The 7,877-nt window shown below is 45.3% G+C and overlaps 1 non-coding gene across 1 annotated transcript; it reads right to left on the bottom strand.

Moving 5' to 3' along the window:
- Positions 1-701: 701 nt before the first annotated feature.
- On the bottom strand, positions 702-775 carry trnaa-agc (transfer RNA alanine (anticodon AGC)). Its single transcript has one exon. It is a non-coding gene; the product is annotated as a tRNA-Ala (tRNA).
- Between the last annotated feature and the right edge of the window lie 7,102 nt (positions 776-7,877).

Consider the following 7,877-nt stretch of genomic DNA (forward strand, 5'->3'; position numbering starts at 1 on the left):
GTTCAGTTAATATGATCGCCCAGTGGCGAGAGGGTGGATTTGGAACTCCTGAGCGATTGCACTGCGCATTTTCCAGATCTGCTTGGATCACCAATCACTTCAATTCATCACTTACAGGGACAATTCGATTCTCGGTTTCTTTTCCCTGACGCTTGGCGAGATCTTAAAAATTGGAAGCGATCAATATCAAAGCGAACCTCGTCACCGACATGCTCACAGATACAAAGCGGACACACTCTGCTTCAGTGAGATGAAAGCCCAGAGCGGTTTCAAGGTCGAATGCAATTGTAATCAAAGCTCGTTCAATGAAAGTGCAAGGCTTTGAGGTGCATTTAAAGTCCTGATTGTTTGAACTGAACTTCTTCCGAAGGTGCTTGAGATTCACGTGGAGTGATTTGGGGACTTCTTTCCACTCTTTGCAAAAGTTTGAACCGCAGGTCAAGATCAAAAGTCGAGGGTTAAATTTGGGCTTGTCCACGCTCTGACTCTCGAATCATACCCCGACCTCAACCAGCCAGAGACAAGAACGTGTCCTTGTATTGACGTGTTTCGGTCACATTCCATGAGAGGTCTATCTGTATAATGAAACGGCATTTTTGAAGAGACATTCTGATCAGTTCTGTGTTGGCTCCTGAACAAGGACAAACACCGCACTGTCTGTTTTCGCATGTCAGATTCACTGAACATAATAAATTACATAAAGGCGCCGCTGGGAGTTGAACCCAGGATCTCCTGTTTGCTAGACAGGCGCTTTAACCAACTAAGCAACGGAGCCAATTCCTGATATCAGTTTTCACTTCCTCTCATTAATATCTATCAGCCACACGTCACATTCTGTTGGGGGTTCAGACTGTTCCATCTTTGTCAATTTCGCTTGCCCGTTTCCCTGTGAATCCCACTGCTGAATAACCTCACATTTCCCCACTTTATACTTTATTTGCCAACTTCTAGCCCACTCACTTAACCTGTCTGTATCACTTTGCATCCTCTTTGCGTCCTCCTCACGGCTTACCTTCCCACCTAGTTTTGTATCGTCAGCGAACTTGGATACATTATACTCGGTCCCCTCATCTAAGTCATTAATATCGATTGTAAATATCTGAGGCCCGAGCACTGATATTCACGGCACCCCACTAGTTACAACCTGCCAACCCGAAAATGACCTCTTTATTCCGACTTTCTGTTTTCTGTACGTCAACAAATCCCCAGTTCATGTTAATATATTCCCACAATCCCATGAGCCCTAATCTTGTTTAACAAACTTTTGTGTGGCACCTTATCGATTGCCTTTTGAAAATCCAAATATTCTACATCCACTGGTTCTCCCTTATCTACCCTGCAATCTGCACCCTCAAAACCTCTAATAGATTTGTCAAACACGATTTCCCTTTCACAAAACCGTGTTCCATGTGCCTAACCATATTATGATCTTCGACGTGCCCTGTTACCACGTCCCGAGTTATAGATTCTAGCATTTTTCCTCCTACTATTGTCAGGCTAATCGCTTGTAGTTCCCTGTTTTCTCTCTCCCTCCTTTCTTGAATAGTGGGGTGACGTTTGTTACCTTCCAATCCAAAGGGACCTTTCTAGAATCTGTAAGATACATAAAAAGGCTAATGATCACAGTGACTGTTCGGACACTGTGAGCTACAGTTAAAGGTCGCCAACATTTAAAGTGTCCGGCCGCAGATCTTTTCCAAATCATGACAGAAATGGCAAGAAAACTTCATGCAGACTTTGATGAGCGGCACCACTTTCGAACAGGAGGCATTTTACAGAAGGCAAGAAAGTGCATTGTGTATCGCTCTTATGGGTTGTAAAATTGAAGAAAGATGGGCTGCTGGCTGTTGAGGCAGGAGCGGTGAAATTGCACATGATGATCAGGAGCGAGCTTTGTGCTCAGTCGGGGGAATTTGGTTGGTGCTGTTTTGAACAACACCAGGAAAGTCAAGTTCCCTGATCGAGGATCAAACATGGTGCCGCGGCGGCGAGAGCGCCGAGTCCTCAGCACTGGACCACCAGCGAATCTGCTGCAATTTTCATTCAAGCAAGCAGACCAACGTTGCCTTTCCGACTTGTCCCGACGAAACTCACGTCACTTTCGTCCCAGACAAGTTGCTCGCACAAAATTTAATTTACTGTTAGAACATGAAAGACTTGTTCAGACAACGACAGCACCAAGTGCGGGTCGGCAGGTACATGAAATGGACAGTAAGGGGAAATATTACCACAAGCTGCTGGTGGAACTGTTTCCATTTCCAAAACGCACGCACCGAATCAGTGCAGCTCCTGGGAAAGGTGCAAGGCAACGCAGGGCTGTCATGTCTCACTTGAAGCAATTGACACACACAAGATTCTGCCATCACGAGCCATCTCCTTCTGTTTCTGTCACTACTTTATCTCCAGCTTCTTCTGCTCCTCCAGATGCCGGTGAAATAGATGTTCAAAGTAAACACAGAGACTTAACGAGAAAAAAACCTTAACTGGAAAGCAGGAGAGGGGAAGAATGATGCTGGGCATTGAGAGACGATGGATTTTGCAGATACCTGGATAAATACACACAACGACCTCATCTCCCAGCTTCTTCGGATACTGAATATCTTAATGCTCAAGAGATGTTCACACTGCCCCAGGCCCGTTATCTCCAGTCGCATCTCCCACCAATCTTGCATATGTTGCTTCGCTCTGAAATTGTGCATTTTTTTACACTAGGATTCCATTTGAAGAAAACATTGCTGTGACCAGCTTGTTTTGTTAAGGAGATGGAGCACAAGAAGATACATGAAAGTCCAATGATAACAGGGACTGTTCAGACACTGTGAGCTACAGTTAAAGGTCGGCAACATTTAAAGTGTCAGGTAACAGATCTTTTCCAAATCTTGACAGAAATGGCAAGAAAAAGGAACGCGGACTTTGATCAATGTCACGACTTTCAAATAGCAGACATTTTATACAAGGCAAGAAAGATTTGCAAGGATGTTGCCTGGACTGTAGAATTTTAGCCAAGAGGCAAGATTGGATAGGCTGGGGATATTTTCTTTGGAACAGAAGAGGCTGAATGCAGATTTAATTGAGTTGTACAAAACTATGAGGGGCCTAGTGTGGATTGGAAGGACCCATTTCCCTTCACAGAGAGGATAGTAACCAGGGGCATAGATTTAAAGTGATTGGTAGGAGGATTAGTGTGGAGCTGAGGAGAAATTCTTTCGCCCAAGGGTTGTGGGGTCTGCAACTCACTGCCTGAAAGGATGGTAGAGGCGGACACCCTCATCGCATTTGAAGAGTACGTGGGTATGTATTTGAAGCGCTGTAAACTATAAGGCGACAGACCAAGAGCTGGAAAGTGGGATTAAGCTGGACAGCTCTTTTTCGGCTGGCACAGACACGATGGGCCGAACGGTCTCTTTCTGTGCCGTAAATTCCTATGATTCTATGATTATAATTAACAGTAAGCAGGATAGTTTCGGGGTCATGAGAACGCGACTGAAGAAAAATAACTGCTGGGAACCAAGCAATGTGTCCCTGTAAACCACAGACTCGGGAAGCTCCAGCTCCAGTGACAGGGATGGGTCACAACAGTGTATAAGAGTGAGCGGATACTGATGTAAGGGGCAGTCGGGACTGGAGACACCGGAGATCAAGCTCAGGGCGCCTGAGGTTCCATCCAGAGGGATCATCTCGTGTACACGGGGGACTTGCATGTTTACTCCGGTATGGTAGAGGAAAGAGAATTTGCTCATATATTTCTTGATAAGGTATTAAAGTTGCTGACTCTCAGACTTGTTAATTAATAAGACAATGCATTAGTTAGAACCTTCCACCCCTAAGTCTCTCTGCTCCTCTACTTTAAAACTTTGACCATTTAGTGTACATTTCATCTCATTTTTCTTCCTCTCAAAATGTATCACGTCACATTTCTCTCCATTAAACTTCACCTGCCTGTTTCCGAACCTGTGAACGTCACAATGAAGTCACTGACTCCTCTTCACAGTTCCCCACGCTGCCAATTTTGGCGTCATCTCGAGATTTTCACCTTGTGTCCCACATACCCAAGCTCAGATCATTCTCTATATTGAGAAGAGCAATGGTCCCAACACTGACCCTGGGGGACACCACTGTTTACGTCCCTCCAGTCTGATGAACATCCATTAACCACTACGCTCTGTTTTCTGCCCTTTACACAACCTCCTATCCACACTGCCCCATTCATTTTAATACCGTGAGTATTAATTTTATCAACAAGCCTCCTGTCCGGCATCTTATCAAACACCTTTTCACAATCCATCTACACAACATCCACTACATTCCCTTTAACGGTAGACTCGAGTTATCTCAAATAATCCATGTTGGCTATTCTTAATTAATGTGTTTATCCAACAAATGTTGAAATGTTTGCTCCACCTCATCTGGTTTCATCTGTTTCAAGCCACAACAGAAAGGTCGAGTTTGCTCCTGGAGCTTAAGATAAATTATTTTTTTTAAATGATGCTTCAGACAATGGGGTCATCTGGGCTCAGACCCGCCCATTCGGTGCCGCAACTCACGCCCCTCACACACTCCGATTGGTTGGAGGACCAACTGTTCTCTCATCCCTCCAGTCAATTTACCATAAGACCATAAGATCATAAGAGATAGGAGCAGGAGTAGGCCATTCGGCCCCTCGAGCCTGCTCCGCCATTTAATGAGATCATGGCTGATCTGATGTTTACCTCAACTCCACTTACCCGCCCTTTCCCCAAATCCTTTGAATCCCTCGCGAATCAAAAATTTGTCGAACTCAGCCTTGAATGTATTCAATGACTCAGCCTCCACAGCTTTTTGGGGTAAAGAATTCCAAAGATTCACAACCCTCTGGGAGAAGAAATTCCTCCTCATTTCCGTCTTAAACGGGCGACCACTTATTCTGAGACTATGCCTCCTAGTTTTAGATTCCCAATGAGGGGTAACAACCTCTCAGTATCTACCCTGTCGAGTCCCCTCAGAATCTTGTATGTTTCAATAAGATCTCCTCTAATTCTTCTAAATTCCAATGAGTATAGACCCAACCTGTTCAATCTTTCCTCATAAGACAGCCCTTCAACACCCGGAATCAACCGAGTGAACCTTCTCTGAACTGCCTCCAATGCAAGTATGCCCTTCCTTAAATAAGGTCACCAGAACTGTACGCAGTACTCCAGATATGGTCTCACCAGCACCCTGTACAGTTGTAGCATGACTTCCCTGCTTTAACACTCCAACCCCCTCGAAATAAAGGCCAATATTCCATTTGCCTTCCGGATTACCTGCTGCACTTGTATGTTGACTTTTTATGTTTCATGTACGAGGACACCCAGATTCCTCTGTACCGCAGCATTTTGTAGTATTTCTCCATTCAAATAATATTTTGCTTGTTTATTTTTCCTCCCAAAGTGCATGACTTCATATTTTCCCACGTTATATTCCATCGACCAAATTTTTGCCCATCCGCTTAACCTGTCAATATCTCTTTACAGTCACTTTGTGTCCTTATCGCAACTTGCTTTTCCACCTATCTTTGTATCATCAACAAATTTGGCCACAAGACACTCTGTTCCTTCATCCAAGCCATTATTATATACTGTAAAAAGTTGAGGCCCCAGCACTGATCGCTGTGGCACCCCACTCGTTACAGGAAATTGCAATAAATTCCTGCTGCTCCTTTTGGTCCGGATATCTCGTTAATCACCATGGCGGGATTAATGGAGAAACTGACGGTTCTGAGGTGCAGTTGGAAAATAAACATTAATTGAACCCGTCAGTTGCAACAATTAATAAAACGAAATTAATACAAGTTACCGAATAAAATATTTTCTGGAGTTCACCAAAGTGTGTGTGTGGGGGGGGGGGGCTTCTATGCCGTGTATTTGTGCCGGTTTAAATGGCACGAAGGGCTGGGCTTTCAGTTTATTTCATTATCCTTGATCCAAACGCGCTCTCCCTGCTTCAAATGTTTTTGCTTTTCGTACAGACATTACGATAAGCAATGGCGGCAGTAGCACCCAGCATGCAGCGCGGTAGAGATTGTGCCCTATCTGAATCAGAGGAGCACAGTGCGCAGGCGCAATAGTGACTCATGATCAGGCAGTGTGTCCTGAGCATGCGCGGTGAGTGGAGGCTGCGGGAGGAGCGCGTTCGGTGCAGGTGAGAGGATCGGAGCAAGAGGATCAATAAACCCCGGGGCCCGGGTCCGGGCTCAGGCCCAGGCTCAGGCTTCACAAACCCCGAGTGCGGCCCCAGACCCGAATATAAAACAGTGAACATTATCCCCCCTCACTACCCGCCGGTTTCCGGTTTCTCCCGTTTCGCTCCGGACCAACTCTCAACAAAAGGCCGCAGCCCCGCGCATGCGCGGAGTAAACTGGGAATTCCCAGGGAGCGTCTGTAAATGAAGGAGAAATGGTGATTGGTCAGGGAGCGTCTGTAAATGAAGGAGAAATGGTGATTGGTCAGGGAGCGTCTGTAAATGAAGGAGAAATGGTGATTGGTAATGGGAGCATCTGTAAATGAAGGAGAAATGCTGATCCGTCAGGGAGTGTCTATAAATGAAGGAGAAATAATGGTGGGTCAGGGAGCGTCTGTAAATGAAGGAGAAATGGTGATTGGTCAGGGAGCGTCTGTGAATGAAGGAGGAATGGTGATCGGTCAGGGAGCGTCTGTAAATGAAGTAGAAATGCTGATCCGTTAGGGAGTGTCTATAAATTAAGGAGAAATAATCGTGGGTCAGGGAGCGTCTGTAAATGAAGGAGAAATAGTGATCGGTCAGGGAGTGTCTAAAAATGAAGGAGAAATAACGATCTCTACACCTTTCGTCATCCAGGGATCTCCAGCTTTGGAGGCCGTTCCTTTCCTTCTCGTGGGAATCTGTCTACTCTGTACTCAAACCAACTCCTCCTTGAAGGCCTCCCATTGTTCAATTACTGTTTTGTTGCCAATTTTTGATTCCAATCCACCTGGACAGGATCCCTTTTTAACTCACTCAAATTCGCCCTCCTCCAGTTAGGAATTTTCACATTTGACTGTCCCTTGTCCTTTTCCATAACTGTTCTAAACCTAATGAGATTATGATCACTGCTGCCCCACTGAAACATGCTCCACCTGCCCCACTTCATTCTCCACACCGAGCCCACTGCTGTACTCACATTCACTCTCTCACATTCACTCTGTCACAGTCACTCTCTCACGCTCACTCTCACATTCACTCTTTCACACTCTCTCACATTCACTCTCTCACATTCACTCTTTCACACTCTCTCACATTCACTCTCTCATATTCACTCTCTCACATTCCTCTCACCCTTTCACTCATGGTTTAGCACCACTGAAAGATGATGCGATGGGTTTGGATTTCAGCTCAGGGAGGAGTGAGAGTGTGTGGGATGGGGATTTATAGCTTTGAGGAACAAGAGAGTAAAGAATGTTCCATAGAAACTAGAATTGTCTGTTCTAAATTTTTATCCTGTACTTACAGTGATAACTTTTATAAACTCCTTTTACAGGGTATTTGAAGGGGTGGATTTGCAGACAGGAAACTCAAACCAAAGACCACGTCAAGATCTGACAGAGTCACTCGATTCATCAGGACCTGAATATCATCGGCCTTTGAATGTGGAAGGAGAAATGTTTGTCTGTTCTGTCTTTCGGAAAAGATTTGAAACATCAGTGTGAGTGGAAAAGCACCGAGACACACACACCCGAGTGAGAGTGTTCCAGTGCACTGACTGTGGAAAGAGCTTTAACCAGTTACACAGCCTGAAAAAACATCACACCATTCAAAGCAGGGAGACACCGTACACGTGTTCTGTGTGTGGACGAGGCTTCGACTGATCATCCCACCTGGAGAGACACAAGGACCCCCGCAC

The sequence above is a fragment of the Heptranchias perlo genome, chromosome 20 (genome assembly GCF_035084215.1).
Source record: "Heptranchias perlo isolate sHepPer1 chromosome 20, sHepPer1.hap1, whole genome shotgun sequence".
NCBI lineage: Eukaryota > Metazoa > Chordata > Chondrichthyes > Hexanchiformes > Hexanchidae > Heptranchias > Heptranchias perlo.